Genomic DNA, 12601 nt, shown 5'->3' on the forward strand with positions numbered 1-12601 from the left:
AATTTTTAAATAAATTAAATCATTCTATACTCTAGGCTAATCTTCTGCTGCCTACATAATCCAAAACTTGAAATCCAAGTTAACTTAAAGATTCTTATCCCTATATGAATACTCTAACTACTATTCGAGGTTTAAAGAGTCTATTAATTATAATATTCAAGTTCTAAATGGTTTAATATTACTAACAATCTTCTAGCACACTACTACCCCTAAATCAATACTCTAATTACTACTTTAAGGTTAGACATTCTAATAATTCTAATAATCAAATTATAAGCGATTTAATATCACTAACAACGATTTATTTCTTACAGAAAATAAAAAAAATAATTTACTAACATCTTCATGCACGCTACCAGTAATGTGTGTGACTCCATCCAACCGATAGATTCGATTTGGATCGTCTTCTATTTCTGCAGTATCAAACTTGTAGCGTAGCCTTACTTTCTCTGGATTTTTGGATGTGGTGGGTATGGTGGTAAAATGTAATTCGAATTAGATAAATTCAAATTCTATATATAGAAAAAATGAGAGTAAATCGAATTAGGGGGCATAGATTTATATTGGAGCCACTTTATATGTAAATCGAATTGCATTGTTTCGATTTATCATAAATTAGAAAACCATAGGCTAAATCAACGCTACCTGTATCGATTTATTATGGATGAGCTCAAAATCATGTGTTTCCCTAATAAATCGAAGTTACTTGTATCGTTTTACACTCTATTATACTAATTTAAAATGCTGTCATTCAATTTATATTTTATTTTTGTAAATCGAAAGTTTCTCATTCGATGTATATAATTACATACATTAAAAACATACACCTAATATATTTTTTTGGGATGATTACCGTAACTTTTACATGTCTTTAGTTTATTAGGGTGATTTGTCCGAAATTTTATTTATTTATCATTATTATTTAACCAAAGCAATAAGAGGCAGGGAATGAGAGTTGAGTACAACTGTACAATACCTTAAATTTAAATGTGGCGTTCAGGATATTTAATCAAATTAAAGTTGTTTACTCAAATTATTTACTTTTTGTATTTTAAAAGAATACTCATATTTCATTGTCTACTTCATTTAAATATTATGTAAGTCGTATTCTTATTTTTGGTGACTAAATAGAAAAGAAAGAAAAAAACTAGAGACAAAGCCAAATCAATTGGCTAGATTCATATCTAAATCTATTAGATGTTGAAGCTCACTCCATGGTTGGCTCCAATTCGAGTGAATGTTCGCACCAGAAGCAGCTGCTTTATCCATACAATCTGCAACACTATTTTGCATTCCGCTGAATTAAAAGAATAGAGACTCTCCAATTTCAATTCATAACCTCCTGTATATGATTTGCCAAATTCCATTCCAGAATATCTTTACCAAGTATTCTTTGGTTTACTAAGAAAAGAGCTTATAAACAGTCTGTTTCACAAATAACCTCACGAAATCTATTCTCCCAAGCAAGAAGTAAACATCTCCAAATTGCATACAATTCAGCAAAAAGAATACTGCACACTTCGACTTTCCCAATGCAACCTTTCAACCAACATCCATCAGGATTGCGAATTATACAACCAAAACCAGCATAGCCAAAAGGAGCAAAACAACTAGCATTACAATTCAATTTAACAGAATGAAGTGGAGGTGGAATCCAATGCAAACAAAGCGAAGGAGGAGACGAAGATTGATGCATAGCAAAAATAGTGTGAAACTCCCTTACTAAACTACGAATCAAAGTCACCACTTTACTAGCACTCCAAGAATCATCTATATTAAATAAGTCATAATTTCTGCTTCTCCAAATCCACCAGATGGTCGAAAAGAAAAGAAAAACATCTCTACTCCTTGCACCTCTGTAGAGCCAATTACGTAAATCTGAGTTATCTGAATACAGGCCTAAAAGGTTCCAGACATCTTTGGCACTAGGGCACTCCCGAAGACAATGAAGAATGGATTCAAAACCATTCTGACACCGATGACAGGTGCTAGATAAAGCTAAGCCACGACCCAAACTAAACTCTGCCGTAGGAATAGCATTATGAAGACTGAGCCAAATCAAGAACTTGTACTTCTCAGGAATATGCAGTCGCCATACCCACAACCAATTATCATGCTCATTCCAGTCAAACTTTCTTTTGGCTAGCCAACTATACCCACTCCTAACTGAGTAGAGTCTAGAAGATGCCACACCCCACGACCAACCCGAACTCTCTCCAGCATTCAAATCCGGATTATAAGCATTCAAACGCTATTTGACATCTTCTAGAATGATAGAGAAAATATCATGGAGATTCCATTGACCATCTTTCCAAACGTCTCTAATAGTTAAATCAGAGTCAGATATATGTACAAAAAGGACATCCTGAGCAATTGGACCCTCAATACTCCAATTGTCAAACCAAAAAGATTGATCAAGTAACCTAACGCACCAAGAGAAGGCATCCTTAAGAGCACCAAAAGCCTTTGAGATACTCTTCCAAACATGAGAAGCGTTGCAAGGGACAGGATCATCTAAAACTCTCATTTCTCAGATACTTCGTCCTCAATAGTGCAACTCAAGGCTTGTCCTGATAATAGAAAAGTTGCCAAACTAATTTACCAAGTAAAGATATATTAACACACCAAATTTCTTTGAAGTGATCACAGTCCTCCAATTAACAAGAAAAAAAAAAGACCTCTACCATCAACTTGCCCCTTCTAAAATCATATTCTTATTTGGTTTACTTTATTTAAGTCTTTTTTTAATTATTTTTTCGTTTTTACATAAAACTAAATTGCATTAGTTAGTGAAATGGGGACAGTACAGCAGAAACATGTCCAAAGTGGACCCAGTGAATCCGTAAACGCTTAGCCTTATACAATATACAACATGTTCATTTTTCTAATATTTTTAATTAAAAAATCATCAAATATACAAAAACTTTTAAAAATATATTTATATTAAAAAAACGTATATATTCAAATAGATTTCCAAACAATTTCACGTCGAACGTTTTTATTTCCAAAAACAAATTTACTCAGATTTTTTAATTTTATAAAAATAAGACATAAATATTTATATTAATCATATTCGTTATTTTATTTAGATAAATAAATTCTCAAAAATATGATATAAAAATTTATATATCTTATTTTGTAAAGTTAAAGAACTTCAATATAATAAAACCTTTTATAAAACGAAAATGTTCCATACAAAATTTTTTAAAAATATTTGAATATATACTTAAAAAATAAAAATATTATTCATACATTAAAATTAGTTATTAAAATTAACTACAAATATATCTGTATATAAATATATGTGTAATTTAATTTATTTTTAATATATATTCATATTTTAATATATATTTAATACAAACAATTAATTTTACTGATTAATTTTAATATACACCTAACATAATCATAAAAAAAATTAACTTAATGACATCTAATATTCACGTCAGATCTTGTGTCCCTTGGGCACACCTACTCTCTAGCAATATAAATAATTCACTCAGGGATACAACCTTTCATCCCAATTACACACAATAGAATCTAACCTGTGACGGGGATATAAAAGTCATAACCGTCAAAGCTATGCCTATAGCATTGCAGCCCCCTGCCTGGGATTAAATTGCAGCCACATGGCTTGCAAGTTGCAATCTTTCTTGCCTCCTTCCTACACCCGCTACATCCGCCGCCGGCGATATAAATTACCGCCAAGCTCAAAACCATGGCCCATTATCGCAAACTTCAACCTTATTGGGCCTCTCCCTCACCGGTCCCGGCATACTCTCAGCAAAAAGTATGGGGCCATCATGCACCTCCAGTTGGTTCTACCCCTATCGTCGTGGGCTCCACAGCCCAAATGGCAAAGGCCTTCCTCAAACATACAATGTTGCAATTGCAGATCGGCCCAAACTTGCTGCAGGAAAATACACAGCTTATTACTATTCCAATATTACTTGGTCCCAGTACGGCTCATACTGGAAAGTGGAAACAACACCGCAGATTGTGCGTAACAGAATTATTCAGCGCGAAACACCTCCACTCTTATGAGAAGATAAGATCATAAGAAAGCAGGAGCTACGTGCTTTTCTGAATAAGCTGTTCAACAACGCCAACAAAACCATTGTGTTAAAGGACCATTTATCCACCTTAAGCCTCAATATCATGAGCTGCATGGTGTTCAGGAAGACGTACTTAGAGAACTTGGAGGATGCAATTGTATCGCCGGAAAAGTTCAAGAAGATGCTTGACGAATTGTTCTTGCTAAATGATGTGCTCAATATTGGGGACTTTGTCCCTTGGATTAACTTCTTGGATTTGCAGGGTTACCTAAAGAGGATGAAAATGTTGGGTAAGAAGTTCGATAGGTTTACGGAGCATGTGTTGGATGAACACATTGAGAGGAGGAAAACGGTGAAGGATTATGTTACAAAAGACATGAAGATTATGTTGCAAAAGACATGGTTGATGTTCTTGTGCGGATTGGAGAGGATCCAACTCTTCAGTCATCATGTAGTACTTAATTACTATTTATATTTATTTATTTTATCTTAAATATAAAATTTAGAAATAGGAAACAATCAAATTGGTATAAAAAATTTTAAAACAGACATTTTTATTTTCAATGAATTATAGTCAACTAGGTGTTTTGGCAAGGCTTATATTTTTAAAGAAAATATTATTAGGTCCAAAATAAATAGAAACTCACTCAAGAGATCCAACTGGTGCACTTATCCGACCTGATGAGGTCGGGTGCAACGATAGCAGTTTAACTCTACTTATATAAATAAGTAACTAACTCTTAAGATATCAGGTAGTTATTCATTTTATTATAAATACACTGATATTTTTAGGTATATTTATGACCCAATCTACTACAAACTTATTTAAAGTTCTTATTAACTTAAGTATCGAAATTCCTTACAAGAACACAATTTGTTTCAAGTTCATAAACTACCAATATTACATAAAAATAAAATAAAATATAACATAACACATCTTGCTTGTCACAACAAAATATAAATAATAATTGTGACAGAAATAAATAGTTAATAGCTAAAGAGCAATAAGACACTTCCTAATTGTTCTGTCTACCTTAGCAATGTCTTGGTAGTGGTGTGGTTTTTTATTTTCTGAGAATAAATGAAGATAAGAGAGAAGAGTAGTGAATCTTGTAATTCTATATGGAGTTAGGATACGATGTGTCTCTTATTACTAAGGTGAGATTTGGACTATATTAATAGAATTTGAATTTTTTAAATTTTGAATTTTTATTTTAGAGAATAAAGTGTGATCTCTTATTTTTGAATGATTTTTCTCTTATATTTTTTTTTTGTTCCATCTATAGAATAAATGGTGAGAGATTATACTTTATTCTCTAAAATAAAATTCAAAATTTAGAGGATCCAAATCCATAACAATAAACTCAACATACTGAACTTTAGTCATAGAAAACATTCGATATAGCATTGGTTCAGGTGGGTATTAGATTTTGAAAGTTAAATACAAATTAATTATTCATCGATTTTAATTAAATTTTACCCATTTGATCCGATTTTCCAAACCAAAGCGAACCAATTATGACATGGATCGTTAATAACACATATCACATTTTGAGTTGGTTATATGTAATTATGTAATAACAGGTCGATTAGTCACACGTGTCACAATATTATTTATTCATATATTAGTTTAATGTCACATATTACAAGATAATTTGTCTATGTGTATCATATCATTTTATAGATATATCAAATTAATCTCTATTTTTATATTAAATGACTTACTTTAGTTTCTAAAAATAAATATTAACTAATCAATGCACCAATTTTTTCTCTTTTTATTTTTTTAAATTTAAAATTTTTAATATGTTTTAACGTATTAATTTTTCTTTTATTTTTTACAATATCATTTAAATACAAATATTTTTACAAATATTTTTAAATTTCTAAATTTAATCATACAATTTTTTCTTTTGTCATAATTTAACATTAGTGAATTTTGTGATATATAATTATGTTTGCTAGTTAATAGATGAATTATATGATTAATTTAAATACATATTAATTTAAATAAATATTAATTTAATATTGATTTAAATATTTTTAAATTAATCATATAATTCAAATGAAGAGATAACGAAAGAGAAAATAAAGAGAAAAAGAAATTAAAATGAAAATTTTGTAAATGTAATTTTAGTTTTTTGTAATTCAAACATATTCAAATCATTGTTTAAAATTCAAATGAAATTTTAAAATTGATATTTATTTAAGAACCGATGGGGAATTACTTGACTTTGCAATACATAGCATACAACAGGGTTGTTTGTGTCCGAATGTGAATGAATGCTAGTGTCACGAAAGAGAGAGACGAAAATATTGAAGAAGGAACTAAAAATTTCGATTATTATTATTATTCATAGCACACAAAAGCTTTGGTGGATGCATGATACATCAATTGAACCCATTCTAGACCAACTTTTAGAAAACATATATTGAAGTCACAGCTATATTTTATCACTTCATATACTATTTTGATCTCAATTGAATAGCCAGCATCCAAGGTCTGTTGTCACCAAAATTTATTAATTCATTTCGCTTTGTTGTAGATAAATAAAGAAAATGGAATAAGAGTCTTTAAACAATAACGTAACTCTATGGCACCGTTTGATTGATGTTTGTGTATATCAAAAACAGAGATACCATAGAAGATGTTTTTTGTTTGCCATGTAAGACACAAAATTAAGAGTACGGTTATACAGAGATATTTAAAATAGCAATTTTGTTAGGTAGATAATAATTTTTGTAAATAATGGGAACAATAAATTTTAAAATTGACTTAATAAAGTAAAAAAATACTTTACCCCCAATTACTTCCTAAATCCTAACATTAGGATAACTATATGTACACCTAGTGAATTGAACATTCAGTCATTATTAATTGTGTATGAGTAAATCGAATCAAAAGAAATAACTATTCAAGTAAGAATCAACATAATCATCTTCGTATTTATTGAATTGCACATCCGGTATATCCATTATTCACATTGTTTAGTATTCTTATTGTCTTCCTATATTTTTTCTTATAAAAAAATATGTATTTTGTATTTTTCTAATTAGTTGAGACACTAATTTTTAATTGGAGACACTGAAATTTTTATCATTTTATCTCTTTAATTTTTTTGTAATTTTATTCTTACCGTGGGCATCTTAAACCTAATTTTTTTTTCAACCATTCTTTATTTCCTCTCTCTGTAGCTTCCATACACTTTGTCCAGTATTGTTGCCCGATTTGGGCTTCGACGGCGTCGCGCCTCCATCTTCTCTCTGCCCCCACCCTTCGGTCAACATCAACAGTGACAATGACGACTGCCATAACAACAAAGACTCTCTCTCTCTTTCTCTCTCTCTCTTTTTGGCGGCAGGAATAACTGCAAATCTATAGTGGAAACAACCATAGATCTTATCTCATCACAAATATGATATTTTTTCATCGGTCTGTTCTTCTTTCACCTTTCTACAACTTCATTTTCTTTTTATCTTTTTTTACCGCTTTTTTTATCTATTCTGTTATCTTATTCTGTTTTAGATTCAATTTGTATTTATTTTAAATTTTATTTTTTAATAACAATTTTAAATCTATTTGTATTATTCAATTAGGATTATATTGAATAATTTTTGTTTATTTTATAAATATTGAATTTTATTTGTGGTGTTCTTTATTGTGGATGAGCTGATAACTCATTTTTATTTTGGTTGATAGAGATTTATGTTTATTATGCTGATTTTGAGTAATTCTGTATTTGTTTTTATGTTTATGGGGTTAATTTTGTTTTGGATAAAAAATTATCAAAAATAAAAAAATTTGTGTTAGTTTTAAAGATAGTGATGCTACGATAAATTGTGATGATTTTAAAGGAAAGTGAAAAGACATAAGTGGTGATGGTGATACAAAAATAAGGAAAAAGTTTGGTAGCAAAAAATTTTCAGACATAATTAGCCAAAACTTTTTATAATTTATTTCATTTATATCACTTAATAACAACTTTATTTTTTATCCTACTCGCTTATCATTCCACTTATCATATTCTTATCAACTCCACTTATTAATGATATTAATTATAATATCATATTCCTTACTATTAAGCATTCTTATAATCAATACTTAATATTTTTTTTTATAATTTAATTTTTATATTTAAGAATACGTCAAATATTAATAATAATAAGAATAGACGGTAATGATAATATATATTAATTAAGTTAAGTGCACTTGATTCTTTGTTTCTTTAAGGCATTTAATATCAATCAATGGAGATACGAAAAAATCATTAATTCTTTGTTTTCGTTAAGGCATTTAATTGCACCTGATTCTTTGTAATATATACATTCCATTCATTCGATTACAATCATTCAAAAATCATGACTCTATTACGATTGCAAGCACAATAGTGTATAAGCCAATAAATTTTACAAGAAGTCGCGTTTATCATTGCAAATAGTATGGCATTTGAATTCGACCTTAATACTGTACCTATGGTAGAAGGTGCTGATGAAAAATTTGAACAACGGACTCACCCGACGAAATTGTTATCAGTCAACCAATTTTCGAGAATATGAAAAATCGCACTAGTTTTGATGAGGTATGGTAATAAACTGATTTTTTTTGTGCTTTTACGTGCATTTATAATTATATTATACTAAGTTCATACACATAACATTCATACGTTCATATACATAACATCCATAATTACATACAACTAACATCTAAAAATTACATTCATGTTTATTACATATTACTTCCATACACGTATCATTTTTTGGTTATTGCATAAGTAACTATATATATAGTTAACACAGATGTTTTTAAATTTTATCATAATTGAATTTAAAAAAATATCAAATTCTTAAATTAATTTATTCAATTGATAAATTTACTCATAACATCCATAAATTCATACACATAACATTCATAATTTCATATTAATAACATCCATAATTTGTATTTATAATATTCATAATTTCATACATATGATGTTTATAGTTGTTAAAATTTTTTAATTTAATTTCCATAATTTTTGCAGAGAATTATTGCATTTTAATGGATATTAAGGTGATTGAGAGATGTTAGAAATTTGATTTGGAAGAAACTAAAATTGATTTTAGAAAGTGACTCCTGCAGCAAAATAGTAAGTGATAAGTAGGATAAGTGATAAGGAAGTGTATGTTATTTGCTTATCAAGAGAATAAAAATTTTTATGTGACATTTCTATATTGTAATTATTCTTTGGCTACCTAACATCACTCCAAAAATAAATTGGATAAAATTAATCTTTTAGTAAAAATGTAAATTGTGTATTCTATTTAAATAATAATGCTAGAAAAATAAAAAAATGAAATTTATTTTATTTAATATTTATAAATTATTATAATAATTATTAAATATTAAATAAAATAAATTATTGACTATTTTTTACTAATATTTGTTTGTTACCAAATATTTTTAAAACCTATAAGTTTTTAGTTAAAAAACTTAAGTATATGCCCCCTTAATTAAGGTCACGCTACTCTAATTCATCATCCACCATTGCGCTCTAAAGTGCCATGTTGCCTAACTTTGTTCTCCTGCGTTGAACTCCGCAACCTTGAGATAATATATTTTCATAAAAAATTCATTGGCATACAATTAACAAAGACAATAATAATAGAACTCATATGTATTTTTAAAATTTAGATTTTTTAAATTTTGAATTTAATTTTAAAAGATAAAATATAATTTATTATCATTTATTTTATAGATAGAACCAATAAAATACAAAAGAGAAAATATTTAATAATAAAAAATTTTACTTTATCCTTTAAAATAAAAATTTAAAATTTAAAAAAAATTCAATTCATATTTCTAAATCAATAATAATAAAAAAACAAAAAAAATTAAATTTATCTTATTTAATATTTATTAATTATTAACAAATTTTAATTATTTTTGTCTAATTTTTTTTTTTACCAAACATTTCCGTTTCTAAATATGGTATCAAAAGTGTGCTGTGTATTAATTTTATCGGAAACTTAATTAAAATTCAGCAATAAACAACATTTATTACTCATGAAAGTTAAAACTCAATGAATCATGTTTGTTTTTGGGGAAAGTTAAAGAATGTGAAAGCTACTTCGCTCGGGTTATGTTAGTGGAGATTGATATTTACAAATAATCCAAATTGACTGTTTAATTTTCAAACCTGCTTTTTATGAAAAAGATATTATTATCATCATTGCTGGATCACTATAAAAGTTGTATGCGTGTACATTCTACAATTTTATTATGTCATGCGCCTGTTTGATCCGGCATGCAGTTGAAGCTAATAAATAAAATAGTTTAATTTATGAACGGTTTATTAGATAAAAAGATATCACATTTAACTTAAAACTTTTAACATGTTAAATTAATAAGTCTCTCATTTTATAAATTTTTCATTCTTTTTTATTTTTTTTAATATGAGACTAACTTCATATACTTTTCACACTTATAACCAAAGTTCTAAAAATCGAATGGATCATCGAATCGCTCTAGCTACTGAATCATTGGTTTATAAGTTCAACCGGTTCGACTATAGTTGAACTGAAAAAACTATTTTATAATAAAATAATAAATAAAATATAAATAAACATATTAAAACATAATTATAGTCTAATATAAATCTTAAAATATCATCCAACTTAAAAGTACTACATAAACCAGAATGTTATGATCTCATTCAAATACAAACTCAAAAGTCAAATAACAAAAACAACCAATCAAATATAAACATAAGATGCCAACATCCAACTATAATTCAAGTTTGATAAAAAATTTCACTTACAACAGAAATCATAAAACCTGTTGATGGTAATACAACAGTTCCTCCTGGAACATAAAAATCCACAGAATTAATACTTCTTGCAACTCGCTTGCATTGAACTCCCTGATATTTTCAGAAGACTCAAAACAAAAATATTAGTGTAACACCCCAAGAATGAACAAACACATGAACATAAGTACAAAATCAAAGGACTTGGCACAAACATAATGCCATAATGCTGAAAATCCACAAATCAGGAGCAATAATGCACATCTGACTAGAATCAAAATAAATCTTCCACGTATTTTATATTTTGTATTTAATCTTTCTAGGAATATCTAGCCTTTTCTAAATAAAGTTGCAAGCAATAATTGTCATAAAAGAACACCACTTAACATATCTTTAAATAATTTATTTTCAATTGTTTAAAAAAATTGACTTAATAAAACATGGATGATCCAAAGTAAGAATAAGAATTGGAATGACATACATACTTTCATGTTCTCAACAATTTTCTCAGGTGTCTTCTGAGCAGCATGGAATGCATATATATTGTTGTAGGCCACATCAAAAGCTTCTTTAACAGCTCTATCAAGTTGTACTCCTATAAAACAACATGAAGTTAAACAACAGAAAAAGCTTACTCTTACTCACTCAAACCAGAAAATTAGTTGTAGAATTTCAATTTCAATTCAAGAGAAATAAACAAACAAAACATACCTATCAATTAGTTGCAAAATTTCAATTTCAATTTCAATTATTCAATTGAAACATCAGTTGAAATAGGCAAACAATTATTCAATCACTATATCAGTTCACACTTTACAGTTCACAGAAAAACAATTATTCAATCACTATATCACCATATCAGTTCACAGTTGAATGGCTTGAATCAGAGTTCACAAAACTTCACTATATCAGTAAACCACATATCAGATATCACTATATCAGAGTTCACAGAACTTCATAGAATCAAAAAATTATTCAATCATAAATTCATAGTTAATAAAAAAATTACCTAGAGAACATGCAAGAGACAGTGGTTGCGGAGGGAGACAGAAACACTGAGAGACAAAGACAGAGCCACCGAGAAACACCGAGGGAGATAGAGCATGCTAGAGTGGTGGAGCAGATGGCGGCTTTGAAGGTCGCGATGGCTGCTGCGCGATGGAGGGGAATTGAGCGCCGGAGGCTTCGAAGGAACGACGATGGTGGTGGCACGACGCGGTGGCTGGACGGAGGTGAGCTCGATGAGATTGAGAGGACTGAGGATCCCTCCCTGGACTGAGTTAGGGCTTGCGTGTGGAGTTAAGGATTGTTGGTGCCTCAGTGAGTGAAACGGCGACGTTTGGATGCCTTTTCAAAAAATCGGTCGGGTCACGGTTCAGTTTGACCGACCAGTTCCTAACCAGTTCACCGGTTTGATAGCGGTTTTTGAAATCTACGATTTTTCCTTTTGTTCAAACTGCTTTTTTCAATGGTTCACGATTCGATCGGTTTGACTGGCTAATCCGAACCGATTTTAAGAACCTTGCTTGTAACATTAACAGCAAATTAGTTGCTCCACTACTACATACGCTACTATGTCAAAGAAGATGGTATGTTTAATTTTATACATGTTATCTTTATTTCTTGTAACTCTTGCATTTACTTTCATATTAATAATTTCTTTATGTTAAATGTTTTGTTAAATATTGTTTCAAGAACTATTTGAAACGGTGATTTGGGCCTGAACGTGAGATTTAGACTCCTTCTAAGGCAGCATCTGACTTG

General features: G+C 29.2%; 1 pseudogene; it reads left to right on the top strand.

The window, feature by feature from the left end:
- The first annotated feature begins 3541 nt into the window (after positions 1–3541).
- LOC107464822 (dimethylnonatriene synthase-like) lies at positions 3542–12221 on the top strand (annotated as a pseudogene).
- The last annotated feature ends 380 nt before the right edge of the window (positions 12222–12601 follow it).

This window comes from Arachis duranensis, chromosome 9, assembly GCF_000817695.3.
Source record: "Arachis duranensis cultivar V14167 chromosome 9, aradu.V14167.gnm2.J7QH, whole genome shotgun sequence".
NCBI lineage: Eukaryota > Viridiplantae > Streptophyta > Magnoliopsida > Fabales > Fabaceae > Arachis > Arachis duranensis.